Here is an 18,436-nt window from a genome sequence, read left to right as displayed (position 1 = left end):
CTGAGTGATTCCATATCTTCACTCTGTTAACACGGTGACAGCTCTCCCAATCATATTACTCACTGAGTCCCCACGCCCAATATCTGCTACACAGTGGCAACTTCCCCAATGAATATTACTCAGTGGGTGCCCTACGCTCACTCTCTGTTACCACAGTGATCAGTAACTGCTGATTTATATTACACACCGTGAGAGGTAAATACTGATTTGCATTACACACGAAGTGACGCCACCCTGCCTGTCTGGTAACATAGTCACAGTTCTCTCTGGTCCACTCTGAGACCACATTGACAGCTCGGCCCAGTGAACATTACTCACTTTTTTTTAGTTTAGATTAAATTACTTACAGTGTGTAAACAGGCCCTTCGGCTCAACAAGTCCAAACTGACACGCCGAAGCGCAACCCACCCAGACCATTCCCCTACATTTACCCCTTCACCTAACACTACAGGCAATTTAGCAGGGCCAATTCACCTAATCCGCACATTTTTGTACTGTGGGAGGAAACCAGAGCAATTGGAGGAAACCCACACTGACACAGGGAGTATGTGCAAACTCAGTCAGTCACCTAAGGTGAGAATTGAACCCGGGTCTCTGGTGCTGTGAGGCAGCAGTGCTAACCACTGTGCCACTGTGCCACCGTGCCGCCCACTTAGTGTCCCACTCCCAACCTCGTTTACTACACTGATAGTTCCCTCTTGATCTAAATTACACAATGAGTGACTCCACACAACCACTTCATTACTTGAATCACTGATCCCTTCTGATCTATATTGCACGCTGAGTGACTCCACACTGCCTCAATGTTACTGCAGTGGCAGTCCCCCCGATGTAAATTACACACGGAGCGACCCAACACTCCTGATTTATTAGCACCGAGACAGCTCCTTTATGATCTATATTACATACACAGTTAGTCCACCTTTCTGCTCTATTACAACAGTTAGAGCTCTTCCAATGAATATTAATTACTGAGTGCCCCACACCCAATTTCTGTTGCCACAATGACATTGCACACTGAGTGACGCCACTCTGCCTGCCTGTTACCACCGCAACTGCTCTCTCGGAACTATATTACACACAATGTGATTCAAAACCTTCCTTCTTTTACCACCGTCACAGATCCGTCCTGCTCTACATTATATAGACTGTGCCCTTACAATGACCCCTTGTTATCACAGCGACAGCTCCCTCCTGATCTATCTTACACACTGATTGACTTCATATCCGTTCTCTGTTAACCCAGTGGCATCTTACTCCTGATCTATAATACAGAATGAGTGACTCCACATCTATTCTCTAGTACAACAGTGACGGCATCTTTCTGACCTGTCTGACATACTCAGTGACGTGACATCTACCCTCCTGATCGATTTTAATAGTGAAAATTCTAAACTCTCTGTTTTTTTGGTTCTTCTCATCCTTTAATACATTGAAGAAGTGAAGTGAATGGATATTTCAGAGCCTTTTGAAACTGCTGTCTGAAATTTCTCTGAATCACGCAATACAAAATAGAATTAGTGCAGCAACTCAGGATTTGTAGCATAAAGCCGAGTTCACGTGCAAAACCATCTATCTTAGTTCCATAGAACCATTTTTGTAATCGGTACCATATGCAATAAACGGTTAACGTTGTCCATAGGAAGATGAAATTGGCTGAGATGGTAAAGATCAGAATGATGGATTTTCTGCGTCTCTGCCTCTCTGCGTCTCTTGAACTCTCCATGCAACTGTTGGCAAATAGTGCCCTGCGGCCTCTGTTTCTCGCTAAAATATGTCTGACAGTGAAAGCATTGAACAGCAGAATCAGAAGAAATGGACAGCCAGGAGTTAGCATGTATTGGAGAAACTCTAGAGCTCCCCAAAATCGAGAGTAGACAACATTTAAACTTACAACACAGAACCAAGGAGCGTTCCACAAACGATACGTGCTCGTTAACATAAAAAACCAGAATACATTTTCAACACAGCTTAGCGCAGTCACTGTTCCAAGGACGACAACTGCCATTTTATTTGTGAAATATTTACGTTGTGGCTTCGGACAAGAAATGGCCAAAAACCGATCCAATGTGAATGCGACGGTGAACCAGACAGAGCAATCAGAAATTGTGTTCAACAGAACTGCGTGAAGGTTGCAGATGGGGATGAAAATCATGAAATAAAACTGTTCGCGGAAAACAATTGGAATGTGCCTCAATATCAGATCAAAAATAACGACCAGTAGATCCGTCACTGCCATGGAAAGCAGATAATAAGTGATGCTTCTGGAGAGACCACACTTCTTTTGACAGAGTATTACAATTGTCAGTACGTTCACTTTGAGGAAGAGAAAGAAATAATATGCAAATTATACTACTTCGCTGCGGGTAATGTTGAGAACATTGCAATAGTTTCTCTTTATTTCCTCACATTTGGATTTGAACTTTGTGTTGAAGATGAGAATGAACCTTGGACATTGAACGGGGGCTTGTTTGATTTTTTGACAAGAGAAGAACAAGTAAATTGGTAGTTGCATAAGGGAACTGGTCTGGAAAGGCAATTACAGGTTGAATCATTGTTCTAAGAATACTGCAGATATTTCAGCACTAGCATCTGTTAGGTTTAAGGTCTGGCTGTCAGTTGAATGTTTCGTTAGTCAACCAAAGGGAGACTGGACATTAACAACCAACCACAGCGAATATTGAAAATGAGAGGGCACTTCGGAATAAACTGGGTATTGCTGAGTTTTTCAAGTCAACGTCCTCATGCATGGAAGCTGCTGGGCTAGAAAATTGTGTTTGTGCTTCCTACTGTAATGGAGTCATACAATACGGAATCAGACCCTTCAGCCCAAGCGGACCAGATTTCCTGAACACGAATAATCTGTTTTCCCTCCATTAAATCCGTATCCTGATAAACCCTTTCAATTTATATAACTGTCTAAATGTTTTTAAAATATTTGAATTTTATTTACCCCTGCCACTCCACCTGGCAGCTCATTCCATTGACGCAACACCCTCTGTGTAAATAAAAGTTGCTGTTTATGTCTTCTTTAAACCTTTTCCACTTAACTTGAGCCCGCTTCCTCTAGTTTCGGACTCCTCTTGCTGGGGAAATGACCTTGGATTTTGACGATGTCTATGAGCCTTGTGATGTTGCAAACCTCTGCAAGGATACTCTCAACCTCCTGCACTCCAAGGGAAAAAATGGCTCCTATTTAGGCTGTCTGTAAAACTGAAGCCCGCCACTATTCATAACACAACTGTAGATCTTTCCTTCACAATTTCCAGACTAAAAACATCCTTCCTATAACATGAAGGTCAAAATTATGCACAGTACTCAAAACATGTCGACACCAACGTCTTCTTTAGCTGCAACATAATTCCCAAACCGCTGATCCCAATTCTCTGATCAAGAAAGGCAAGCGTGCCAAATGCCTTCTTCACCACTTTATCCAGCTATGACGACAATCTCAAGGAACTATTTACCTGCACAACTTGATCTCTTCCTTCGATAACATTCCCTAGTTCCTTAACGTTACCTATGTATGTTCTGCTACAGATAGTTTGACTGAAATCAGATTGGAGATCATGCCACCATTTTTTCAATAACCGTGACACAGAGACAGTTAAGAGTGTCAAGTTCCTTGGATTGATGATCGTCAATAGGCTGTCCGTTTCTGCCCACGTGTACGCGATTATCGAGAAAGAGCAACAAGACCTTGACCTGAGGCTATGTAACTTGTAATGACCTCCCACTTGTCGGAGGTCCCTTTTCCTGAAAGCAAACTACTCCCACCAACAGCTCAAATGTCCTGTCTAATTCCATCAAAATTCGACTTTGCCCAATTGAGAACTTGAACCTGCGAAGCAGTTTCGTCTCGATTCATAACGGTTATAAAATTAATAGAACTGTGGCCACTGGTTCGAAAATGCTCCCGCACTGTCACCTTCATCACTTGTCCTGCCCACTTTCACAAGAGACCATCGGATTTTGCTTCTTCCTGAGCAGAAACATTTCCATACTGTTTGAGTAGACTTTCGTGATTGCACTTATAAAAATCCAAAACATCTAAATTTTAAACACTCTGGCAGTTCGTGTCAATATTAGGAAATTTGCTACTTCTTACTATGACAACTCAATTGCTCCTCCAGCTCTCCTCCATATCCTTGCATATCTGTTTCTCTAATTTCCGTACACTATTACGTGGCCTCCAGAAAATCCAAATAAAGTCACATTCCATTCTTACTTCTCAGCTCAACCCACAATTCCTCGCTGGATGATCCTTCAGCTAGTTAATCTTTGACTACTGATTTGATACTCGCTTTTTCAAATGCAACACGCTACTCCCTGTCCAACACCTGCGACTACCAAAAGCACCTGTTCCCTCTAAAAGTAAGGTGCCAGTCCTGTGTCTCCCTGAGCCATGTTTCTGTGAGTGCTTTAATATCCCAGCCCCACGTACCTATCCACGCCCCGAGTTCATCAGCCTTACCTCGCAGCCGGCTAACTTTGAAATGGATGCAAATTAATCCAATAGACATTCCTCTGTTATGTTGTGTTCCAGTCTGACCTTTCTCTTCAAATTACTATTTCTGATTATTGTATTCCTTTGAAGCCTTGCACTTGCCTCCCTGCTGTTGATGATTCCACCTCCCTGCCAATTAAGTTTAAATTCTCCATTGTCTCCCTTGCATACTTGGCCGTCAAGATTTTGACCCCCTTTAGTTCGGTGACAACACGTCCTGCTTGAACAGGTCGCCTCTAATCCAGAAAAGTTTCTAATAATTGGAATCCCTGACTCGTGCACAAATTCCCCTGCCAAGCAGTCATCTGCCTTATGCCAGTATTCTTACCCTCATTAACATGTGACACTGGAAGTAATTCGGAGATTTGCACCATCTCCGTTGTCACTGCGCAATATCTCACCCTTATTTCTACCTATGTCAATTTTGCCAACGTGCAGAATGACTTCTGGCAGCTCACCTTTTCCCCCGAGAACGTTCTGCAGCTGTACCGAAATATAATGGACACGCGGGAGGCAACACACCATCCTGGATTCACTTTTGCAGTCGCAGAATCTCCAATCTGTCACCTAATTATCAAGTCACCCGTCGCTAAAGTGCTGTTTACCTTTAACATTTCCCCATTTCGCTGTGCCCCAGAGCGAACCATAGTGCAACCAACCTGGCTCCTGCTGCTTTCAACATAACACTCGTCCCCACAACAGTATCCAAAACTGTACATTTGTTTTAGAGCCGCATGGCGACAGGGCGCTCCTTTTTCTCATTGCGTACTTAATTTACCTTTCCAGGTGGGTCACCCAAGTAAACTCTGCATGCAACATAGGTGTGACCATCTCGCTAAAACTCTGATTATGATGCTCTCAGCATTTTGGATGATCCCGAGTGCATCTAATTCCAGCTCGAGCTCCCTACCACGGTATCCCAGGAGCTGCAGCTGTGTGCACATTCCACAGGTGTCATCAATCAGAGACGATGTAAGTGTCCCTGAACTCTCACATCCTGCAGAAGGAACATCCACCTGTGTTAAAAGTCATCTCTGATGCTCTAAGACTAATGAGGAATGTTAGGCAAACACTACCTGCTTGTAGCTGTACTTTTTTTCTGAGCTGCTGTCCTCTGAAGCGTCTCGAGCCATACACCTTCTAGTTACAACAGCAGTTCTTTCTACTACCAGGATCACGTTTTTTTTTCTGTTAAAAGAGGAGCGGAAAACGGAAATACTACAGTGATGTCGTGTTTGGGCCGTAGGCACACATTGCTACCATGTGCAAGACGATTCACTCTTCAATGCAGGCGACTGCTTCCAGTCTGTAGTGTTTGCCAACGTGATAAATCCTACTTCTCGGTCGCCCTCGGCTGGATGGTCTTCCTGCTGCTGTTCACGGCCGCAGTTGTCAGCCAACCCACTTTTCAGTGATAGTTACTGCTTTCAGGCTGTTATGTATGTGCCAAAGTGATAGTTTTCCCTCTCACTCGCTCTCTGCTATAAGCACCTGTGAATTTGAGGGGCAGGTTTAGAAGAATTATGAAACCTTGGGTTGCAAAAGATATTAAGGCTTTGAATGTAAAATTTAAAGATACATGGCTCGGATACAGTCTGCCGAGAATTCCGTGAAGCATATAATGGTGACAGGAATTTATGAAAGACGAAATCAGGAGGATAAAATGGAGTTACGAGATATTCTTAGCTGAAAATACTGGCAGCACAGTGATTCAGTGGTTAGTACTGCTGACTCACAGCATCAAGGGGTCGAGTTCGAGTCAACCCTCATGTGACTGTCTGTGCGGGTATCCACATTCTCCTTGTGTTTGCCTGGGTTTCTTCCGTGTGTTCTGGTTTCCTCCTACAATCCAAAGATGTGCAGAATTGGTGAATTGACCACGCTAAAGAGCCCATACTGTTCAAGGATGCGGGGATTCCGTGCATTATTCAGGGGTAAATATCAAGTAATGCGTTTAGGGATCGGGTCTGGGTGTGTTCATCTTTCGAGGACCATTGTGGACTGGTTGGGCCAAATGGACTGTTTCCACACTGTAGAGATACTATCATAATGAGGGTGAATGCAAAGAGTGTTTTTGAACTGTATTTAAGGAAAAGGAATAAGTAGAGAAAGGACAGGATCCCTCAAGGTCAAAGGTGGGCATGTATGTGTGGAAAAGCAGGAAATGGAAGAGGTTCTCAATGAATGATTTTCCACTGCATTGACCGGAAAGAAAAGCATGAAGACTTAGGAACAGGGTGACGTCAGGTGTGATATCTTGGAGACAATCAATATCATAGTGGAGCAGGCTTTGGGCTTATTAGAATGCATGAAGTTGGATAAATCTCATGGTCCTGAGCAGATATAATGCAAAAACCCCTGAAAGATGCTACAGGGGTAATTGGCTCACATTTTCACATTGCCATTAGCCACGGGTAAGATCTAAAGACTTGTGTGTAGCGAATATTGTGCCCTTATTCAAGAATGTTTCAAAGGATAACTTGGTAACTGTATACTAGTAAGCTTATCACCTGTGGCAGGTAAGGTATTTGATAATATTCTGAGATCAGCCGTATATTTAAAAAGATGGGGTTTGATGAGGACCAGACAGCATGGTTTTGTGCGTGGGAGGTCATGCCTCACATGTTTTGTAAGTGTTCTTTGATAAAGTAACCAGGTAGACTTATGAGGGCAGAACAGAATATGCAGTCCACGTGGATTTCAGTAACGTCTTTGGTAAGCTTCCACGGGAAAGGTTGCTACAAATGGTTCAACAACATGGAATACAGGGTGAGCTGGCAAATTCAATACTCAGTTGACTTGTTGGTAGGACACAGTGGATAATAGTGGAAGGATGCTTGGCGGTTTGAAGCCCTTTGAATAATGGCGTGCCTCAGACGTCGCTGCTGGGCACATTGCTGCCTGTTATCTACATCATGATTTAGATGAGAAGGTAATAGGAATGATGGTTCAGTTTGCAGATCAAGGACAGTGAGGAAGGCTATCAGAAATTGTTGCAGGATATTGAGAAAGTAATGACTGCAGATGCTGCCGATCAGAGCCGGAGAATTTGACATTGGAAAAGCACAGCCTGCCAGGCAGCATCCGAGAAGCAGGAGAATCGATGTATCAGCCATGAGCCCTTCAATGTGATTGAAGCGTGTGGCCCAAGTAGGCTGATAGATAAATCAGAGGGAATTCAGGCTAGGGGGGAAGGTAGCTGGACATGCGATAGGTAGATGAAAATGATAGTTGGAAAAGGTGTATCGAGCGGACAGGTGGGGAGGAAGATCGACAGGTAGGACAGTTCAAGAAGGTGGTGATGAGTTGGAAGGTTGAATCTGGGATGATGTGGGAGAAGGGGAATGAAGAAACTGGTGAAATCCACATTGATCCGTGTGGTTGGAGGGACCCAAGGCGGGAGATTATGTGTTCTTCCTCCAGGAGTCGGGTGGTTAGGGATTGGTGATGGAAGAGCCCCAGGACTTGCATGCTCTTGTTAAAGTGGGAAGGGTTCTTCCAGACATGCCACCTTTTACCTCCGTTGAAGGCCGCAAAACATCCTTCCATATCCGAAAGTCATTTATATATACTTCCACACACGTCACGTGACATGAGACCATTTCCTCCACGACTCCATTGTCAGGTCCCTGCCACCTACCGACATACCCTCCACTCCTGGCATCTTCCCATGCTATTGCAAGCAATGCAAAACCTGCACCCTTACCTCCGTCCAAAGCCCCAAAGGATCCTTCCACATCTGTCAGAGATTTACCTGTATTCCAAGCACGTCATCTACTCTGTCCTTATGGTCTCCTCTACACTGGGGAGATACGACACGAACCTGTGGAATGTTTCACAGAACATCTCTGAGACACATACATTAAAAAATAAACCCACCGCTTTGTGGCCGAACATTTTAACTCCGCCACTCACTCTGCCAAGGGCATGCAAGTCGTTGGCCTCGTCCACCGCCAATCCCGAACCACTCGACGTCTGGAGGGAGCCTACATCATCTTCCACCTTGGGACCCGCCAACGACACGGAATCAATAGGGATTTCACAATTTTCCGCATTTCCTCTCCCCTTACTTAATCCCAGATTCAGCCTTCCAACTCATCACAGCTCTCCTGAACTGTTAACCTTCATTTCCACCTGTCCAATTCAGTGTCCTCACCGACTTATCACCTTCACATTCACCTTCATCTATTTAACGCATTTCAAGCTATCTTACACCCAGCCACACCCGCTCATATTAATCTCTTAGCCCCATTGGGCCACAAGTCTCATTCCTGATGAAGGCTTTTTGCCCGAAACGTCGATTCTGTTGTTCCTTGAATACTGCCTGACCTGCTGTGATTATCCAGCATCACAGTCTCCGACGCAGGATTGTCTGGGGAAGTGTGCCGAGAAATGGCAAACTTGTAGATAAGTGCGAGTTTTTGCATGAATGTATGCCAAGAAAAGATAGGAGTTTCATAGTGAATGGCAGTATCTTAAGGAATATCGTGGAACAGAGTGATCTTGGCGGTCAGCTGGAAGTTTCTCTGAAAGTGAAGATGCATGAAGATAGGACAGTCAAGAAGGCTTTTGGCACATTGGCCTTTAACAGTCACGGCAATGAGTACAGACGTTAGGAAGTTATGCTGACGTTGTATAGGATATCGGTGAGGCCGCACTTGGTGTATTCTGTTCAGCTTGATACAGCATATAGAACATAGCAAGTACAGCACAGAACAGGCCCGTTGGCCCACGATGTTGTGCCGAGGTTTAATCCTAATGTAAAATATAGTAACGTAACCTACCCACCCCTCAACTCACTGCTATCAATGTGCATCACCTTATTATAGGAAGGATATTACTAAATTGGAAAACGCACAGAAGAAATTTATAAGGATTTTGGCAGTACTCAAGGTATTATCTCAAGAGGGTTGGAATATAAAAGCACTGTTCTGCTACTGAGACTTTATAAAGCTCTGGTTAGGCCCCATTTGGAGTACTGTGTCCAGTTTTGGTCCCCACACCTCAGGAAGGACATACTGGCACTGGAACGTGTCCAGCAGAGATTCACACGGATGATCTCTGGAATGGTAGGTCGAACATATGAGGAACGGCTGAGGATCCTGGGATTGTATTCATTGGAGTTTAGAAGATTAAGGGGAGATCTAATAGAAACTTATAAGATAATACATGGCTTGGAGAGGGTGGACGCTAGGAAATTGTTTCCTTTAGGCGAGGAGACTAGGACCCATGGACGCAGCCTTAGAATTAGAGGGGGTAAATTCAGAACAGAAATGCGGCGACATTTCTTCAGCCAGAGAGTGGTGGGCCTGTGGAATTCATTGCCACAGAGTGCAGTGGAGGCTGGGACGCTAAATGTCTTCAAGGCAGAAATTGATAAATTCTTGATGTCACAAGAAATTAAGGGCTACGGAGAGAACGCTGGTAAGTGGAGTTGAAATGCCCATCAGGCATGATTGAATGGCGGAGTGGACTTGATGGTCCGAATAGCCTTACTTCCGCTCCTATGTCTTACGGTCTTATGGTCTACTGAGTCACACAGAGAATTTTGAGAAGCTGTGACTTCTTTCTGAGGGACATTAGGGGTGGGGGGGGAATCTTGTTGATGTGTACAATATCATGAGAGACATGGATAGGGTGGAAGTATTTTCACAGTGTTGAGGGAACATGGAGGAGAAAGCAAAAGTGCCAGGTTAGATGGAAAATAATGAAGGGGAGCCTGAGGAGCAACTGTTTCACACATTGCATAAGAAATGTACTGCCAGCGGAAGTGTTCAAGGCGAGCACAATAAAAAGATTTAAAAGACAATTGAACAATTGGTGGCTAAGAAACATTTAGAAGGATACAGAACAAGTGCCGGGAAATAGGTTTAGCGTCGATGGCCGGCATGGACTAGTTTGCGCCGAAAGGCCTTTCTCCGTGCTGCAGAAGTCTAAAATTCTAACAGTTCTACCCCAGCAGGCAGCTAAGGAAATTCTGCATGTCCACAAAGACACCTTTCTACGTTTATAGTATCAGCACTGAATCCATCATATCAGGACGCAGCACGGCATGATATGGCAACTGCTCCACTCAAGATCGTAAGAGTTGTGAATACAAACCACTCCATCGCACAAAAGAGTCTTCACTCCATCCAGCTAAAATTCCCGCTGCCTCAAGAAAGCAATCAATATAATCAGATAACCTTTCCAGCCCGCTTATACCCTCTTCCACATAGTACGTCGTGCAGAACGTATACAAATCTGAATACTCGTTCAATCAGAATCACGAGCAGCTTTGTTCCTGCTGTTTTTAGACCAGGCCACTAAAATGTTAATTTGATCTCTCTCTGTGTACCTTCGCTGGGGTTGTAACACTGTAATTTGCTTTCTAATCTGCGACCAGACACATTTTGTATGGTATAACCTGCATGTGGAGCACGCAAAACGACACTTTTCATTGTCCTTCCAAACATTTAATAACAATAAGTCAAATCATATCACAATGCAACATTCTGCAATTATCGTAATTAAACGCTATCTGCCATTCTTCAGCCCAATGGCCCCAGCTGATCGAGAAGTCATTGTAGTCTTGAATAACCTACTTCACCATAAACTAGAAAACCGATTTTGTTGTGACCTTCAAAGTTAGTAAACATATTCATTCAAATCGTTTATATTAATAACAGTAGGTACAGCACCGAATATTGTGGTGAGCAGCTGGTCACAGGCCACAAGTCGGAATAACAAACCTCAACCAGTACCGTCTGCCTCCTTCCATGAAGCCTTTTGTTTAATTCAAGTGGCTGGTTGTTCCTGGATCCCAGATGAATTAAACTTAGAAACCAATCTACGGTATGCAACTTTCCTCAGGACCTCACTAAAGTCCGTTTTGACAATTTGTATTGCTTTGCATTCATCAATATTTTTGGTCCACTCTTCAAAAAGCTCGATCAGGATAGTGAATCACGACTTCCGAAGCATATGGCCAACAGAACTATCCCTTGGTTTTTCAGTTCATGGTAAAATAATTTATTCAAGACTACAATAAATTCTTGATCAGCTGGGCCATTGGGCTGCGGAATGGAAGAGTTTAATTACGATAAACGCAGACTGTTGCATTTTGGTATGATTTGACTCATTTTTTGTTAAATGTCTCGAGATACAGTGAAAAGTGTCGTTTTGCGTGCTCACTGCCTTTCCAAGTGTATGTAGATCCTGACACTCAAATTTCTCTCCAACAACTTAACATCCACTGGTGTCAGGTTCATTGGTCTGTTGTCCTATAGATTATTTTGCATCCTTTCTTAAATAATGGAATAAAATTAGTCGCTATCTGGTCTTCTAACACCTCTACTGTGACGGTTTATTGAACTGTCTGTGCTGGGACCCCGCAATGTCTTCACTTCCTCACCACAATGTCTGGGAATACAACTGATCAAATCGTCGGGATTTATCTACCCTTAATGTATTTATGAATTTTACGATCTTTAGCTCCACAGCTCCCAGTTGGGCCAAAGGGCCTGTCTCTGTGCTGTAGAACTCTACGAATTCATGTTCTGTACTGTGGACATTTTTCAAAACATCACTATATATTTCCAAAGATTCCTTACCTTCCGTGTCTTTCTCCACAGTAAATACTGATGCAAAAGTGTTCGTTTAGAATCCGAATCAAAACTGTATCATGTTCCTTTTTTGCCCGCCTGGTTTGCGTCTTACGTTACACCCCTGTAAGCCTCAAGGACTTCACTTTATCAGAGCTGTCATTACTTGACATATGCCTCCTTACTTTTATTGACCAGAGCTTCGCGATATGCAGTGACAGAATTATTGAATGTTCTGAAAAATAATCGTGCTTTAGAAGAAATCAGAGAATGTTCCTCTGAGCCTGTTCAAGACACTTGCAGCAACTCGCAGTTTGGAATTCAAGCAGAGTAAAATTTTAGTCCAGCAAGTATAACGTGTCATTCTAGCATTCTAGAATCACCTGTTTCTCACCATTAGTACAGTTCACGAACTGGTACGTTACAACTGTTTTCATGTTTCGTTTAGTTAATCAGTTCAATGTGAATGTCTGTTTGTGTGAGTGGATGAGTGAAGTTATAATTAAAGATGCAAGAAACAGAAATTAATGGAAAACGTCAGCAGATCTGGCAGCATCTTTGAAGAGAAATCAGAGTTACCATTCCGGATTCAGGACCATAGGTACCTAGGAAAATATCGGTTTAGCTGATATTCCAGCCAGACAATAGAGTATGGGGAGAATGGAAGAAGTAAATGACAGTTGCTGATAAAGCCTAAAGAAGGAGAAGAACAATTCACCAGACAAAGGGATGGATAACGATCTAGTTAGGACAGTAAATCCCTCTAAATGAAGACTGTTAGGACCCATTAGTAGGCAGTGTGTAATGGCATACTGCCGTTGCGGGGGGGATGGGGGGTGGGGTGGGTGGATAGCTGGTTCGACATGGGTCAGGCCAAATGTTAAAACTATTGAACTCGATATTGAGTACGGAGGGCTGTCGGGTCGTAAAGGCGAAAAAGAGATTTGTTCTTGCAGCTTGCACTGAGCTTCTCAAAAACGCTGCAACGAGTCTGAGACAGATATGTTGACTGGGCAACGGGATGTTGATTTAAAGTGGCAGGCAGCTGGGAGCTCAAGGTCTTTTCTATGGATAGAGTGTAGGTGTTCTGCAAAGCAAGCCTCTAGTCAATGCGTTGTTTACCTAATGCAGAGGAGACCAGATTGTGAGCAGCGTATGCAGCAGATTGGATTGTGTGATGTGCAGGTGAAGTATACCGTCACTGGGAAGGTATGTTTGGACCCATGGATACAGAGGAGGGAAGAGGTACATGGGCAGATAGTTCTCCTTCAGCAATTCCAGGAAAAGATGCCGTGGGACAGTCGGGGTCTATTGGGAATGAAGGAACAGTGGACCAGGCTCTCACTGAAGGAATGATTCCTACTGAAGTTAGACAGAGGAGAGGAATATGTGCCTAGTGTTTGCGTCTCGCTGGAAGTGGCATATGGTCTTCTGGATGTGGATGCTCGTTTGACGGTAGGAAAGGACAAGGGGAACCCGGTTGCTGTTGCAGAAGGAAGGAAATGGCTAAGACTGGAAGTGCGGGAGTTGTGTCGGACACAGTTGAGAGCTCTGTCAAAAAAGGTGCTGGGGAATCCTCATTTGAGGAAGAAAGTAGACATTTCGCAGACTTCCTTGTTGAAGATTGCCTCATCAGAACATGTGTGATGGAGACGGAGATATTGGGAGAATGGAATGGAGTCTTACAGGAGTAAGTATGCGAGGATGTATAGACCAAGTAGCTGTGAGAGTAAATGGGTTCACAATGGATAGTTAGTGGCCAGTTTATCCCCATAGATGGAAAAAAGAGATGTCGAGAAGGGGAATAGATGAGTCAGAGACATATCAGTTGAAAATTAGGGTGTTGGAGGGTGGAGATTCGAAGCAAAATCTATTAACGCATCCAAGTCCAGACACGAGAACGGGAAGCAGCACTGAAGATATCATTGCTGTATCAGAGAGTTTTGAGTGGGGATCAGAGTAGGACTGGAAAAGGAATGTTCCGAGTAACCCATGAAGAGACAAGCATACCTGGTACCCATGCGCGTATACATAATCCACCTCTCTGATTTGAAGGAAATGAAAGGAGTTAGAAAATAAGTTATTAAGGGTGAAGACAAAGCTGAGGAGGCAACAGCAATCGCTGAAAATTCTCAGCAGTTCTGACAGCATCCGTGAAGAGAAGTCATTTTAACATTTCAAGACAGGTGATCATTCCTCAGTACAGATGGGATCTTGGAAAATGCCGGTTGATATTCAGACGATTGGAATTAAATCATAACGTTGAACTAAATATATTTACAGCTTTACTTTGCTCTGTTAATGTTTCATATTAATGATAAAATGCAAAGTTCCTCTTTGTGTCATAAACTGGGTGTTCGCAACTTGCTATTCATAATGTTTGGCTCCGACCAACAGGACAACTATGAGGATGATTGAATCCTGCAGTTTCATTCTATTTTGGCTTGCTTTCCCTGGATCCGAGCAGCATGAACAAATTGATCGTGGCTGGTATTATATTTTCTGCTGGGCTAACACATTACGTGGCATGTTGAAACATTTCCTGGATGAAGGGAGAAAGGGGACTTTGTACGATATGAGTCAGGAGATTTGTACTGACAATGGCTGGGAGTGAAGAAGGAGTGAGATGGGATCCGTGATGACAGGAGGAAAGGAGGCTGAAAGGCAAATTGCAAAAGGCAAGAATTGATGAATAACAGTCATTGACGGGTGGGGCACTGATGACCATAACTACTTGAGGAGAGAGCTAAGTGTTGTCTAGATACAGGAAGGACCTGGAAAACGTATTCGTCATTATGGGTAACTGGGGAGGAGAGGGGCAAGTGGAGATAATTTCATGTTGTGTACGAGCTGTGGATCAACTGATAAGACTGAAATATACGAAATAAAGTTTGATCACACAAGCAAATTGGAGGAAAAGCAGAGAGTGTTTCCGGGTATGACACTGGGTGTTGCACCCCAGAGAGAGGGACCTGCTGATGATGACACAAACCTGATGAGAAAGACCGTAAGAGACAAGCGCTACAGCTGCTAATGAGAGGGCTGGATCATTGTGACAAAGGGAGAGCCAGAGGGAGAGAGATGGGGGTGAGTGAATCAAAGATAGAGAGACAGTAAAGTGAGCAGAGAGAAAAAATAGAGGTAAAGGGACATATCGGGAGATAAACAGAAATCGAGTTACGTGGAGAAATAGAGGGGACAGAAAATGAGATGGAAAGAATGAGGTGGAGGGAAGGAGAAAAGAGCCGAGTGTGAGATGGAGACGGAGAGAGAGCGTTCTGGCCTAGGCCAGACCACTCAAAACATTCTTAAGCGTGCAGCCTGGACCATAACTTGGCAATTTATTTCGTAAACGTACAGTGAAAATTACCCAGAGTAAGATAGCTAGATTGTCTGCAGGTTTTAAAACTGACAAATATTTATTCATAAAAATTTTGGAATGAAAGTCAAAAATCGGAATAAAGAACACATGCAGAGCTCAATCTATCCAAACTAAATTCAATAATGCTGTTCTGAATACACAAAACATCCCAGTCACAAACCCTTGAAGCACAGAGCAAAACCATGAAACAAAGGCTTACAGGTCAACGTTAGAAGGGCAGAAGGAGAAATAGTCGAACAGCCTGTTTCCACACAAACCACTGCGGCACTGACTCAAACTTAAATTTAGCTTCGAGATTCCCAAGCCCCTTTCATCGTGCAGGTCACTTCTAAAATATAGCCACTTTGGCCTGCAGTCTTATCAGTTTACATATAAACAAAAGGCGTGTCAAAATCATTTTTCATTTCGGCACCAAACTAGCCAACTTGTCACCGGCAGCTCGTTTAACACCCTTCTGAAAAAATAAAACAAGGACACAATATCCTTGAGTAAAGGAACAGCTTTTTGAGAAAAGGAGCAGCTTTGTGGCACCTCCCCTCTTAAAAAAACACATGCATGAGTCATCAATCTCCAAAGATGGCTTCATTTTTAAAACCTTTAAAAACCAAATTGGTTAGTCTTCGAAAAATCACGGTATTAACTATTCACATGCAAACATGCACAACCACACGCGAATTCAGACCCGAGCACATCCGTCAACGAACGCCTCGGTTTTTCATTTGAATTTCCACAATGCATCGGCAATGACATTTTCGTGACCTGCCACATGCACAAGTGACAATTGAAAGGCTTCAAAAATAAGCTCCATCTTAACAGTCTGGTATTTTTATCCTTGAATTTCTCCACAAATGTCAATGGGTTATGATCAGTGCATATGACTGTCTCAGGTGCATTGCTGGTAATATAAACATTGTTGTTATATGAAGTGTTGTCATGCCAACACCAAGCTTAAAATCTTCTGTTGAATATTTCTGTTAATAAGTGCGCAACTTCCTGGAAAAAATAACAAATGAGTCTTTCTATTCCCTCGTCATCCTCCTGTAGAGGCACAGCACTGACACCCACATCCCTGGCATTGATTACCATCTTGAAAAGTTTCGTGTAATCAGGTGTGTCTAATACTTGGGCTGTGCTTAGTGGAGTTTTCAGGCTGTGATATGCCTTTTGACAGTTCGCTGTACACTGAAATGTCTTGCCCTTTTTAACAATTCGGTGAGTGGAGTAACCACACTGCTAACATTCGGCACAAAATTTCAGTAAAATCGACTCAATCCCAGAATTGATGTGGGAAATTCCCAATTCCTTTCGTTTTTGCATCCTGTGGAATAATTTATCAGTATCCAATAACAAGGCCCAGGAAGGTGACTTGGACTTTGGCAAATTCACGTTTAACTAAATTACCACCAAGTCAATTGAACAAGTTCACTAAACGCTGTCAATGAGTGACTGAAAATCCTTGAATGAGTGACTGAAAATCACCGGGTCATTAATTTCCACTACACAGCTGGGAAATCCGGCAATGGCATTATTCATTAATCTCTAAAATGTATCTGGAGCGTTTTACATGCCAAATTGTATGGTTTTGAACTGATATTTGTTGTTAAGAAATATGAAATCGCCTTTGCTCTTTCTGCCAAAGGTACTTGCCAGTACCCTTTGAGCAACTCCGATTTAGTAATGTAAGTTGCTAGTCCCACATTTTCGACACACTCCTCCAATGGTAGAATTTGATATGTGTCAGTCATTGTAACGGCGTTGACTTTGCGATATCCACACATAACCATTGGGTAACATCTGGCTTTGGCACCATGATGATAGGTGAGCTCCAATCACTGGAACTCATTTCGATTTTGCCATCTTGGAGCATGATCTGCATCGACTTCAGAACCTATGCCAACTTCAGAGGATTATGCCTACACAGATGTTGCTTAATTGGAACAGCATCTCCTATGTCTACATCATTCACAATTCGGTTAGTACTTTCCAGTTTGTTTCCGCATATCTCCCTATGTGACAGTAAGAACTCTTTCAGGTCCTTTTTGATTTTCTAAGGAAGGCAACTCAATAATATTTCCCAATTTTGACAATTTTATAATTGTCCAATTTGATTTGATGAATACCCAATTCAGAATCCGCTGAGCTTTGTTCTTCCTTCTGTACTGTAACCATTATCGACGTCTCCTCTTGCTTTCCTTCCCTATTGAATTGCATTTTGAGCACATTCAAATGATGCACTCTGTTAATTTTCGTCCTGTCTGGAGTCCTTATTAAGCAGTTCACCTCACTCAAATTCTACTCGATTTGTTTAAGCACACTAAACCTGGCTTTTGAAAATTCACTTATGACTGGAAGTAACATCAATACCTTATTCCTAACAGCAAATTTGCGCACTCGTGATTTCTTATCTGCTTCCAGGTTCATTGAAATGGTGTCTAGCTATCTCCTCCCCTCTATTTAGTCGTTCTCTAAAATGTGACACATTGTCTAAATGGATGGTCTCTGAGCTCTGACATGCTAATTTCACCTCAATCAATTTGAAAGGCGCTCCTACTTCATGCCCCAAAATTATTTCAATTGGACTGAATGTGCTCGACTCATTTGGTGCATCTCTGATAGCAAACAGTACAAACAGAGGTCTCTTATCGCAATCATCTGGATACCCCTGACCATAGCTCGTTTGATGCTATCTCTCTCGCGTTCCCTGTGATTCTAGATGATACGCAATAGATTTAAGTTGCTTTGTTCTGAAGTTAACCATAACCTCCTTGCATAGTTTGGTTGTAAAGTTTGATCCTTGATCTGACTGGATCTGTTTCAGTTTTCTGTCTCTAGTTTTAAAAAATCGATAATTCTTCTGCAACCCTTTTTGCTGCGATGTTGCAGAGTTGGATTGCCTTCAGAAATCTAGTCGATTGTCCATTATTGTTAATGAATACTTATTCCCACTTTTTGATTGAGGTAGTG

Source organism: Chiloscyllium plagiosum, unplaced genomic scaffold, assembly GCF_037043375.1.
Source record: "Chiloscyllium plagiosum isolate Xiang-an unplaced genomic scaffold, Cpla_swu_hap1 HiC_scaffold_41, whole genome shotgun sequence".
NCBI classification, from domain to species: Eukaryota; Metazoa; Chordata; class Chondrichthyes; order Orectolobiformes; family Hemiscylliidae; genus Chiloscyllium; species Chiloscyllium plagiosum.
This window is presented reverse-complemented; position numbering follows the sequence as displayed.